The 12,969-nt window shown below is 54.3% G+C and overlaps 1 long non-coding RNA gene across 1 annotated transcript; it reads left to right on the top strand.

Moving 5' to 3' along the window:
- The first annotated feature begins 4,100 nt into the window (after positions 1 to 4,100).
- Positions 4,101 to 10,590, top strand: LOC112441863 (uncharacterized). The gene is made up of 2 exons (XR_003029799.2): positions 4,101 to 4,279; positions 5,773 to 10,590. It is a non-coding gene; the product is annotated as an uncharacterized lncRNA (long non-coding RNA).
- Positions 10,591 to 12,969: the final 2,379 nt, after the last annotated feature.

Here is a 12,969-nt window from a genome sequence, read left to right as displayed (position 1 = left end):
GCTGGGACGGGTAGCAGGACGCTGGGCCGCAGGCAGGAGCAGCTGTCTGCCCTCGTGTATGTTCTCCTTTGGTCTAGCTCTTCCGGTTTTGAAGCCGGGGCAAATACAGTTTCTCAACCAAAAGTAAATGAAGAAGCACTGCTCGAAATATAACTCTGTGGACAGAAAGACCAGGTGGTTGGCATCAGGCTTCTGAGAGGATGGGGACATCCGGGCACGCCGCTTCCCCCAGGCCCGGAACCTTTGCCGCTACAAGAAATACAGGCAGCGCTGTAACTGGCACCTGACCAAAGCTTGTCTGAAAGTGAAAGTTGCTCAGTCATGTCCGACTCTTTGCGACTCCATGGAAATTCTCCAGGCCAGAATACTGCAGTGGGTAGCCTTTCCCTTCTCCAGGGGATCTTCCCAACCCAGGGATCGAACCCAGATCTCTGGCTTTGCAGGCGGATTTTTTACCAGCTGAGCTATCAGGGAAGCGAGTTTATCCAGTCCTCATCTTTCCTCTGTAAAGCTCGTCACAGCCCTCTTATGCTTAGGAACACCTGCCGGCATGTCAGCAGCATCTTCGAGAAATCATCAACACAAAAGCACAAAAACTCTAAAAACAAGCTGATGAGACACTAAAAGGATACTTGTTTCCAGTTTGGGGGTTGAAATGAGAAGGCAGAGCATCTCCTTATGACGTCAGCTGGGAATGTCCCTGTCGGATGGTTCCAATTTTCACCACTTTGCACGTGTTCATGAAGGACCACGAAAGAGCCCTGAGTATTGATTTGGGGGGAAACATGTTTCAGAGAGTAGGTGAATTTGCAAGTGATCAATCTATAAGTACTGAGGATCGATCGTGTTTTCAAAGTTCTGTTGGCCCAGCGGGGTGCAGGATCTCTTGGTGACCTGCAGTGGGAGTTGGGAGTGGCGGGAGGCACAGAGCATACAGACTGAGGGTGAGGGTGCAGCCCTGGGGCATCGGGAGAGCAGCGTGGGCCGGTGCCTGTGGAGGGCAGGTACCCTGGGCCTGGGCTGTGGCTCTTGCTCTCCACTCGGCACCTAAGTCGCCGTGAAGCCTGAACTTTTGCGCCTCCGCACGGTGGCTCAGTATTCAGAACTGGTTTCCCTACAGGAATCACTTTTGCTGGGCTGTTCCCCAGCCTGGGTCCCAGAGGCCCACTTCACACCCAATTAGACAAAGTGGTGGCTTTGTGGGGCCAGGCCCAGGCCCTCACCCCAGCCCCTAGACACCCTAAGAAGCCTCCCCACAGGGCTCAGGGCTTTGGGCTGTAAGAACAGGGGAGGCCCTGAAATGGAGGGGGTCTTCAAGGGTGGTCTCAGGTGGAGGGCCAGGACAGTGCACTGGGCAGGCGGTGGAGACGCCTGCCTTGTATGAGGTGGGGTAACAGCCAGGGATGGTATTTTCAGAGGGGAAGTGGGGCAGGTATCTGGGGGTGGGCAGGGGCACAGGCCAGGGAAGGGGTGTTCTGCAGCCACCAGCTCCCCTCCTCTGTCATGGACATGCTCCCAGGTCACAGGCCCGGCGGTTCTGCAGAAGGTGCCCGGTGTTCCAAGAGGGAACTGTGTGGTCAGGCCCGTGATGGGCCTGAAGCTGAGCTCTCAGCGCAGGTTCCGTGGGACCCCCCACCTCCCACCTGGGGCAGACACCTGACGGAACACGCACGCCTGCCTCAGACACTCTGGGTGGCCGCGTCCCCCAGGTCCAGCTGAAGCGGGGGTGGGTGTGAGCAGAAGGCGCACAGGCACCGGGTGGGGCCCAGGAGATACCGATAAACATGCCGTCTTGTTCTCTGTGAGGAGGAAGCTCACCTCGCTCACGCATTCTTCCCACATCACAGCCCTCGTGTGCTCGGGCCACCCGTCTGCCCTGCCCCTTGCTCACCGCCTGACACGAACAGGGTGGAGGCCTGACCAGCCGGTTCAGGAAGAGTTCACGCTTGAACCTGCTCACTCCCGGGAGCTCTGAGTCCAGGCTCCAAGGAGGACGTGGGTCCCGGTCAGGCAGTGCTGGGGAGTGGCCTCAGGTGGCGCCAGGGGCCGAGGGGATGAGCAGGATGTGAGGGTTGGAGGATCTCAGAGCCAAGCTTGGGTTCTGAGATGAGGTGTGAGTCAGGCCTGTCCCACAGACCCCTGGACCCCAGCTGGGACTTGGCGGGAGGCTCAGGCTCCCGACCACCTCTCGGTGCGGGGCAGTGGGGTGGCCCTTCTGGGAAGCCCTTGTCACTGGGTAACTGAAGCTCTAGGGGGTTGAGGGGGTCTCAGGGGTGGAGTTCTTACTCAGAACCTCTCAGGAAACTCTTTGATTTCATCTCTCTTGGAATTCGTGTCACTGCTTCTTTTCAGAGGGTTTTAATGTTTACAAGCTATGACCAACCTAGACAGCATATTAAAAAGCAGACATTACTTTGCCAACAAAGGTCTGTCTAGTCAAAGCTATGGTTTCTCCAGTAGTCATGTATGGATGTGAGAGTTGGACTATAAAGAAAGCTGAGTGCTGAAGAATTGAGGCTTTTGAACTGTGGTGCTGGAGAAGACTCTTGAGAGTCCCTTGGACTGCATGGAGATCCAACCAGTCCATCCTAAAGGAGATCAGTGCTGGGTGTTCATTGGAAAGACTGATGCTGAGGCTGAAGCTTCAGTACTGTGGCCACATGATGGGAAGAACTGACTCATTGGGAAAGACCCTGATGCTGGGAAAGATTAAAGGCAGGAGGAGAAGGGGACAACAGAGGATGAGATGGTTGGATGGCATCACTGACTCTATGGATATGAGTTTGAGTAAACTCTGGGAGTTGGTGATGCACGGGGAAGCCCGGCGTGCTGCAGTCCATGGGGTCACAAAGAGTCTGACACGACTGAGCCACTGAACTGAACTGAATGTTTACAAGCGTGAAACCAATTTTCTTCAGTAAAAAATAATTCTCACCGATGACTGTCTTATTTCTTATCCTTCCTCAGTAACGAGAATGATCCAGCTAAATGGATCCATTCCTTCCGTCTCCTCCTTCCCTCTTCCCTCCTTCGTACCAGGGCTGAGTACAAGCCACTTCCTCCCCCAACTGATGCCTTTGCTGTGGGTCCCCTTGGACTGGCTGCCCCGCCCCCACTGTGCCTCTCACTCACCCCAGCCGACCCCCCAGCTCAGGGGACACCTGGGAGAAGTATCCCCCTCTCACCCTGGCGCCAAGCACAGGCTGCCTGGCATTCTCCTCCTGGCTGATCCCGCTGGCCTCAGGGCTCTCCCTTTCTCCCCCCCAGGCCTCCTGTAGGAGGACTTTCCGTTGCCTTGCGGTGTCTCTGCCGCGCCTTCACTCCAGCAGCCCCTCACTGACGTGTGTGACTGCTCCCCCAGAGGAGCCTGGGTTTGCTTTTGTGGGATTTCTCTTCTGGACTTGCTTCTGCACCGGTGTGTGTTTGTACCCTCTACACACTCCCCAGCAGACTGGGAGCTCCCCCACCCAAGGGCAGAATCCTTTCTTTCCTTCCTTCCTCTCGACCTTAGGGCTTCAGGTAGCATTTCTAGGGGAGAAGAATCCCAAAGCTGTCCCTTCCTCCTTGTGACCCTCCCCTGCAGCATGGCACACCCAGGGAGGTCACCCTGGATGGGTTTCTGGGACTCTGGTGGGCAGAGAGGTGGGGTTCATTGAACCAGAACAGGCAAGGCTTCCCCAAGGCAGGGAGCATGCAACCAGGAGGGCTCTGGGCTGGTGTTTAAACCCTGCGATGTGAGCTATGTGTTCCTGGCAGACGGCCCCAGGGCCTGGGGAACAAGGGGAGGCCTGGGGGAGGTGGGGGAGGCAGGACCCGGCCTCCTGGCAGTCAGTGTGGGTCCTCTGGTTTTAATGGGCTTGCACTTGAAGAACACGCTTCTGCAGTCTCAAAACTTGGCAAACCTTCCGCCTAGCCTAAGCTCACAGCTCTCCTCTGTTCAAATGACCTTCGAGGTCCTCAACCAGGGCTGTAGGCTGGAGGCAGGTGCCCACAGTGGCCACGTCACAGTGAGACTGCAGCCCTGAGCCTACCACGTGTGGTCAGCTGGAGAGGGCAGTGCCCAGGGAGCTCAGAGCTGCATGCACAGTGTCCCGAGTGCCAGATCAGAAGGGTGAGGAGACGTGGATCAGGCTTCCCCGGCCATCAGACACTGGGGGTGTTGGGGGTCCCAGGAGCACCCCATACCCCAGGAAGTGCTGCTTTCTGAGGGAAAGAGCCCTTGCTGAGGAGTCCAAGGGGCTCTGGTCCCACTCAGCAGCCTGGGACCCCGGGGCCTCAGGTAAGTGACTCAGCCCCCTCACCTGTGCAGATGGAAGTGGCGCCTCTGAACGTTCTTTCTTGTGGGGTTACATGTGGAGCTCAGGGTGTTTTGAACATTGTCTGGTGTTGTTCACATACAAGGTGCTTCTGTGGCTCTGAGTGCTGTCCTCAGGTGAGAATGAAGGCTAGGGGTGTCCTGGGACGTTAGGGTCACCCCCCACCCCAGGCTGGTCTTCCTGAGCTGAGTTTGACAGTAACCGGGGAGTCACCAGCTCATTCGTGGTCAGGGGTTTATTTGGGAGGTCACAGCCAGACCCACCGTGCTTGTTACAGTGTGGGTTTCAGGGCTTTTGTCAGGAAGGGAGTGGGTGTCCCTGGCCACCCTGAGGGGCTTTGGGAACAGCAGGGTTTTTCTGTTGGGCATAACACTGGGTCTTCCAGAGTCAGCCCCAGGACATTGATCCCTTTATCTCCACCCTCTAACCTGCAGTGCTAACCCACCTGTCTGTCCTAATCCAGGGTGGGTATGAGACCCAGCCTTCATCCCAGGGGAGGTGGGGCAGGACGTGGGCTGCCTGGCCAGCACTGACAGCTGAGCCGGAGGCTGGAAATAGGGGGGGAAGCTTGGACACAGGAGAGGTGGTGGGGTGGGAAAGACGTGGGTGTGGGTCCAGGAGCTGCATAGGGCAGTTTGAGTGGCTGCCGAAAGAATGCAAGATAACAGGTTTGCAGCCCAGAAAGGGAGCTGTGGACGTGCAAGTCCTTTTGTAGCCTGTTCCTCTGCCCAGGCCAGCTCGCATCCTCACCTGCCCACTCAGAGAAGGCCTGTCAACCTTACACAGAACCAGGGAGGCAGGACAGCAGAGAGTCCCAAGATGCACGTGTCCCCAGGGCTGCCTGGACAGCCAGGCATCTTGAAAACATTTTTGTGTTACAGAGGTCATTGGTACTCGCACGAAAAAACCACGCAAGGGATAAACAAAAAATGAAGAAAAGGAAAGCTTTTCCTCCCTGCCTGCCAAAGGCTCCTGGCCCCCTTTGAAGCTAGGCCCAATAAAATATTCCCAACTTGGCAAAACCAAGTATACGCATTGACCTGTCTATATTCCTGCGGGTGTGTCCATTGATATGTCCCTCCGTGGGACAGTCCCCAGTTCTAACTCCAAGCATGTGTCACAACAAACTTGGAACGTGGTTTTTCACACAAGTGGGCATCAATGACTGAACCAACCCAAAGCAACAGGTCATCTCAAGCCAGTTCTCTTCAGTGTGGGCTGCATATTTGGCTTTATAAATTTGTGCTTGCTGCAGAGTTTGCTTTCTAGAAATGCCTAGTTCTGGTGACATGGAGTCCACTTGGGAATAACTGAGCCCAAATCAATCATTGGAGTTGGGTGGATGACCTGAACCCAGAAGTGTTTTCTGAGGGGTGGGGGGAATTAGCAGAGTAGTTGGAGTGGAGACTCAGAAGTATGAAACAATTTGAAAGTCAAAAGGCCAAACTCTCCCCAGGTGTCTCTGCCGCTATCAGATCCCTCCTCCTTGGAGTCAACAAGAACCAGCGTGCAGCCAGCTCTGGGCTTCGCAGGGGTTCAGTGGTAAAGAATCTGCCTGCAATGCAGGAGACGTGGGTTCGATCCCTGGGTCGGGAAGATTCCCTGGAGAAGGAAATGGCAACCCACTGCAGTATTCTTGCCTGGAGAATCCCATGGACAGAGGAGTCCAGCGGGCTACAGTCCATGCGGTTGCAAAAGAGTTGAATGTGACTTAGCAACTGAGCACCAACAACAGCCAGTTCTGCACAGACTGTATGACCTCGGGGAAGATGCTGGGCTGTTCCCCACTGGCCCTTCCAGCTCTGTGCCCCGGAAGCTGGCCTAAAGCTGCACTGGTGGGCTCCCTCACCGTCTGGCTTCAGCTGGACGAGAGGAGAATGTGGCCTGGATGCCCTCCCTGCTGGACTGGGGCTTGGCAGTGGCAGATGTCTCTCCCAGAGGCCCTTGGCTCCTCGTGGGCAGCTGTCTCCTCCGGTTACGGCACATACCAGATCCCAGAGGCCTAGAGCGGCAACAGCCCCCTGCTTTGCAGGCTCTGGGTGCCCACCGGCCCTTGTGGGTCCCCCAACTCTGCTCACACGTCTGTACATTGTCTTTTCATCAAGCCCTTCAGCCCCTGTTCTGCATGTGTCTTCTGCCTCTGAACTGCCTGCAATATCACTGAACCCTCTTAGCTTGTTTCCCCATCCTTCTGCTGGGGACCATGATGACATCTGCCTCTAGAAGCTGGAAGAGACAAGGAAACGGATTCTTTCCTAGAGTGATGCAAAGGAACGCTGCTTTGTAGACACCTTGGTTTAGCCCAGACACTGATTTTGGAGATCTGACCTCTGGGCTGTAAGAAGATAAACTTTCGTTGTTTTAAGCCACAACGTTTGTGGCCATTTGTTACAGCGGCCATAGGATACTGCTACACGGGTCCAGGCCCCAGATAAGCAGTGACTGTAATAAATTCTGGGCTCTTCCCCAGCTCCAGCTGAACATTCCAGGAGCAGCTGCTCAGGGGCAACCTGACCGTGACCTCCCAGAACCTCAGTGTCTTCATTTTGGCCTAGGAGGCACATGTGTTTTTTTTTTTTTTCCCCTGCCAGGGTGAAATGCTGACAACAAATTATGTCTCAAGGGTTTCAGACTCCAGTGTTATCAGGAGCCTGAGTAACATGGCAAGTCGCCTGAGTGAGTGGGATGGTGTGAAGCAGTGGGGAGTGGTGGGCCTGTGGCAAACTGGAGAACTCACACCTTGCTTAAAGACATCAACTTTACGACTTCCCCAGCTTCCCTGGTGGCTCAGATGGTAAAGTGTCTGCCTGCAATGCGAGAGACCTGGGTTCGATCCCTGGGTGGAGAAGATCCCCTGGAGAAGGAAATGGAAACCCACTCCAGTACTCTTGCCTGGAAAATTCCATGGACGGAGGAGCCTGGTAGGCTACAGTCCATGGGGTTGCAAAGAGTCAGACAAGACAAAGCGAGTTTGCTTTCACTTTAGGACTTCCCTGGTGGTCCAGTGGTTGAGAATCCACCTGCCAATGGAGGGGACATGGGTTCGATCCCTGGTCAGGGAAGACCCGTGAGGCAGCTGGCCTGCGCACCACCACCACTGAGCCCACGCTCTGGAGCCTGAGCGTTTCAACAGCTGAGGTCTGCTTGCTCGAGAGCCCACACACCAAAATTAGAGAAAGCCCAGGCACAACAACAAACACCCAGCACAGCCAGATAAATAATTTTAAAAAAAGATATCCACTTTAAGTGACAGGAAGAGCAATAAATCCAGCCAAACAAAGTCAACATCTTATCTGTCCACGTGGCTTACGGACTAGGACTTTGGGATCCCATATTCACCTTCTAGTTTCACAGTGACTCCAAGGGGAGGTGCTCCACAGGGTAGGGAGAGGCCCTGAATATGATGAGGGTGAGCCTTGGCTGCCCCTTAGAGTCACCCTTCCCCTACCCCAGACCTCTACCACATCTAGCCTCTGTTTCCTAAAAGGGGATTTTGATACAGAATCTGGTGAGAGCCATTGGGCCCGCTGGCTCACTGGCATCGCCTCACCTCCATCATCCTTTCCCACCCACACAAAACTCTCACAGTGCCCCCTGGAGAAGTCGGTCCATTAGCCCTGGGGCACCACCTCTCACCTTCCTCTCCAACATGGGAGGAACTTGTGTGGAATAACCAAAAGTCTACTACTGTTGGGTCAAGCTCTAACCAATCCAAACCACAGGTTGGGGAGTAGGAGACACAGAAAAGAGGGGCACTGTCCCCCCAAAATGATGAGAACAAAGATGTCCTGGTAGAGACCATGAGTTTTGGAGTCAGACAGACCTGGGTGAGTCCCCACTTCACCACATACTAGCTGTGTGGCTTCAGGAAACATATTTGACCACTCTGAGCCTCAGTTGTCACATCTTTAAAATTGGAATAACATTAATAATACCTCTTTGCATTGTTGCTGTGAGAACTAAATCAAATAATGTATGTGAGGGGTGGTCCCTGGCCTACAGGAGGGACTCCGCTCAGACTCTGGACCCAGACAACTTGGGTTAGAGATCCCTTTAGTGGTTGCGTGACCTTGGCAAGTTACCTCATGTGGCGTTCTCATCTCACATGTGGGTTCACTGGTGTCCTCACAGGGCTGTCGGGAGGATGAGGTCAAGGGTGTGAGACCTTGCCTGGACTTCGTAAGGACTCCGTGAGCCCACGAATTATTTACTAGGTGTGTTCTGACATTGGTGGGTGTGTGTCTCCCGTACCCGGTGGGCCCTGGCATGTGTTTCTGGGATGTGAAGTCAGAGCCTGTTTCCTGGTTGTCGGGAGAGGCTGACCACATTCTACCTATACCTGCCTGTCTAGTTCCTTCTCCCGTTCCTCACCCCACCTCCAAATCTTCCACCCTCTTCATCTCCTGTCCCCCAGCTGCTGTCTGTGACTTTCCCCAGACACCTCTCTGGTAGCCCCCAAGCCTGGGGTTGCAGGGCTACTGGGCTCCGTGGTGTGCCTGGGAGGGGCCTGGGGCTGCCCCCTGAGTAGCCCCGATGTCACCGGAGAAGGCAAGCATTGCGCTGCCCTCGCTCCAACGCGTGTGCACATGCCAGGCAGTCTCGGATGAATCATGTCCACACCGTGCTATTACTAGGCTTGTAACAGAGGCCCTGTGTGCTGGCTTGGGGTATAGTGTTTCTTTCCATTCCATGATTCAGAAAACATCAGTCACTCAGCCATGTGATTCCCTCATCTTCCGCCAAGGAGCTGAGCACAGAGGTTTGCTGGGAAACCCTCAAAGGACAGGGGAGGGCAGCTGTGTGTGGTTGCCAGAAAGGGGATTGAGCTGAGAGAACTGGAAACAGGAACTGGAGAGACTGTCATCAGGAAAAGAGCATCAGGGGACTCAGGTGTGATGAGGCCAGAGCCCTGCCCACGAGAGCAGCTGCTGGCAGATGAAGGGAGCTCACTCAGCTATACACTACCCCAGCCCCAGAAAAAACAATGATTCTTGGGCCTTATTATAAATGTAAAGTTTGCTTATGCAAAATTCTGATCAGCACAGAAAGTTGTAAAAAAGAAAGGACATACCTCTCACATGTTGCTACCAGACACAGTTTTAAATTGTTGGCACACATCTCTGTGCTTGGAACTGCCAGGTTCTGGCCCTCCAAACTACTGACCAGCCGGGGTCTGATCCGGGCTCCTGCCCCAGTCCTCAGGGGACTGTCCTGCCTCAGGGGACACTGAGCTCCAAATGCCCTTGGAGATGGGCCAGGTCTGGGCTCTGGCATCTGGGTTCTAGTCCCAATTTGGTTGTGTGCCCTTAGGCAAATCACTCTGAGTCCTATTTGTGCGGTTACAAATGGAATAATAGGGACTCCCCAGATTGCCCACTGGTTAAGACTCCATGCTCCCAAGGCAGGGGGGCCTGGTTTCAATCCCCGGTCAGGGCACTGAGACCTCACATGCCAGAACTAAGACCCAGGAAAGTGAAAAAGTGAAAGTCGCTCAGTTGTGTCTGACTCTTTGTGATCCCATGGACTCTACTGTCCATGGAATTCTCCAGACCAGAACACTGGAGTGGGTAGCCTTTTCCTTCTCCAGGGGATCTTCCCAACCCTGGGATTGAACCCAGGTCTCCTGCATTGCAGGCAGAGTCTAGACCCAGGGTAGCCAATAAATAAATAAAACAAATATTTTTTAAAAATAGGATAAGAATTGGGCTGATTTGTCCAGAGGATGAAGCATATGAGGGGATATGAAAACTGTAAACCTGCAGAATCTCTTCAAACAGAAGGGGAGGGCCTGCATGATGCCCATTCTCTTGGGGAGGCTCCTTTATCTAGGGGCAGCCTTGAGCCAGCTCTCTTGCTCCACAGCAGAAACTGGTCTGCCCATGTTGACCAAAGGCCTTCCCCCAACCCCGGACTGGCTCAGAGCAGGGAAGCCTCAGTTTGGGATCCCCAGTCATGCCAGTACCACCTCTGAACACCAGTTGAGCACCAGAGTGGGCAGGCACCTGGTTCAGAAAGCTTCAAAACCTTGTTGTGTCGCCAGCTTTGCACCCAGGTAACTGTCTTCCTTTATCTCCCTCACAGATACTGTCACCCCAGCGGGGCCCGTTCTCAGAGCCATCACTGCTCAGAAGCCTCGTTTGATTTCAGGGACCTTTGCGGATGCCCCAAGCGTTGTATCAGTTTACACTGCAGTGATTTGTAGTAAATCCTTGTGTTCTTGTGGAGGGACGGTAATGACAATATAAGACCATTAGATCGGCTATTTCCAAACTTTTTTTTTTTTTTTAAGATGTTTATTTATTTATTTGGCTGCACTGGGTCTTTCTTCGTTGTTATACTTGGGCTTTCTCTAGTTGCGGTGAGCAGGGGCCACACTTCATTGCTGTGTGGGCTTCTCGTTGCAGTGACTTCTGGTTGCGGAGGGCAGGCTCAGTGGTTACGTCACACACTTAGTTGTTCTGCAGAATATGGGATCTTCCTGGACCAGGGATCGAACCCATGTCCCTTGCACTGCAGGGTGGATTCTCAACCACGGACCCACCAGGGAAGCCCCTCCAAAGTACTTCTTACATTCACCCCTGTAACACACTAAAAGGGCTTGGGTTATTGGGATTATCACCCTTCTCATCTCACAGAATTGAGCCAAGGAGGCTCAGGGGACACGTGTCTCTGAATAACACAGTATTTCCTTGTGACTCTGTTTCCCCGGGTCTCTGCCTCCCAGCCCCCCTGGAGCCAAACCAGCTGGGACCCTGTCCCTCCTGGTTCACACACATCTAGTCCAGAGGCAGGAAGCCCCGGGGCCAGCGAGGCCCTTTCCACATGGCTCCCCACAGCAGGGCCCAGTGCAGACCACTACAGCCAAGCAATCCCACATTACGTCCCCAGGCACCTCTGCTCACCGACGGTCCCCAGGTAGATTCTGGAGATGGTGACCCTGGGTGTACATCCAAGTTTTTCCACAAAAACAAGACCTTCCCAGTTCATGTGTCTAGGCGTTGACCTCAGTTCCCCTACGGAGGCCCTGTTCCCACGGTGGGTCCCCTGACCCCTTCAAGCTCCCTTGAGCCCCGTCCAGGAGGTAACAGGGACTGACCACCTGCCTGCAGTCCACTCCCTCCCTGAGGCAGGGTTCCTTCTGTCTGCTGGACGCCCTGCAGCCGGGAGCCCTCCTCACACATACTCGGCCCTGGGCCTTGCCTCACCAGCAGGACCCTCCCTATTGGCAGAGTCTCAGACTCAAGACCCCTCTCCAGCCCATTCTGACTTACTTGAACCAAACAGCCATGTTTCCTGACTGGAAGTAGCAAAGCAAGGACTTGAACCCAGGGCCTCTCACAACCACCCCCACATTGTCTTGTGCAGACCACAGAAAGATAGAGGAGCTAGCATCTCTTAAAGCTGCACTGGGTATGGAGGGAGGGGAGCTGGGAGGTGGGTGTGGGCCACCAAGAGGTGAGAAAGCAGTGGAGGACAAGGGGCCCTGTGTGAAGCGAGAGGCGTATGGTGGGAAAGTCACTGGGTGACCAAGTAACAGATAGTGGGAATTAACCAGGAGGGGCCTGTGTGGCTCTCAGACGCACAGCTGCCCTGAGGCTGCCCGGAAGACTACTGTAGCAATCATAACCATTACGGTAATGGCAGGCAGCACACAGGGAGCACGGACTGTTTGCTAAGTGTGGGGCTCAAATGCCTTACCTGTGTGACGTCATTTTACCCTCCCAGCAACACGATGAAACAGGTGCTATTCGCAGCCTGTCTCACAGGTGTGGCGGCTGAACAGTGGTTTGGCTGAACTACGTGCCCAAAGGCATTATCTCATCAGTGGAAGATCTGAGAGGAGCATCCCGGCTGTCTGATTTCATGTTCTAACTTTGATACCAATCCACCCTGCCCAGAAGGTGGGTCAGGACTGTCAGTCTGTTGAGGGAAGGTGAATGCATGACAGACGTGTGAGCACTTACCTGGCTTCAGCACAGGGAATCCCAGTGACCCCAGGGTCTGGGGGCCCTATAGGAGAAGGCTGTCTTCCCTAAATAAAGACCCAGTTTCAGGGCCCCACAGTGCAGCGGCGTGGGGGCTTAGCAGAGTGGGGCAGGGGCAGGGGAGGGGCCTCCGAGAAGCAGCCAAAGCAGGCCTGCTGCATCCAGGCTGGCTGGACCACCCTTCCGTCCACTCATCTGTGGGGGTCTGTGCCTGCCTGGGACGCAAGGAGGAAGTCCTACAAATGGGTCAGGACTGGTTGATGAGAAGCAGTGGAGACTAAATGATAAATTCATACACTGGATTTTTAAAATATGGATCTTATAGTAGGATTTTAGGACTCCCCTGTAGCTCAGGGAAGGTAAAGAATCTGCCTGTGATGCAGGAGACCCAGCTTCTGTCCCTGGGTCGGGAAGATCCTCTGGAGAAGGGAATGCCAATCCACTCCAGGATTTTAATGACAAATATGCACTAGGAAAATATAGCTTAAGTTTGGCTCCATACAAGCTGTGTAATTCAAACAATTACTGAGCTCACAGGCCTCAGAGTTTTGATGAGGCTCTGGTGAGTGAAGTTAAGTAGGTGAGGTGCTGGGTCGTCATCTGAGGGCCACTTCTGGAAGCCGAGGGGCACAACCCAGCTCTGTGGCCAACAGTTTCCCTCCAGGGGC

This window comes from Bos taurus, chromosome 16, assembly GCF_002263795.3.
Source record: "Bos taurus isolate L1 Dominette 01449 registration number 42190680 breed Hereford chromosome 16, ARS-UCD2.0, whole genome shotgun sequence".
Classification (NCBI taxonomy): Eukaryota; Metazoa; Chordata; class Mammalia; order Artiodactyla; family Bovidae; genus Bos; species Bos taurus.
Note: the sequence above shows the minus strand (reverse complement) of the source record. Positions and strands in the feature narration are given on the sequence as shown.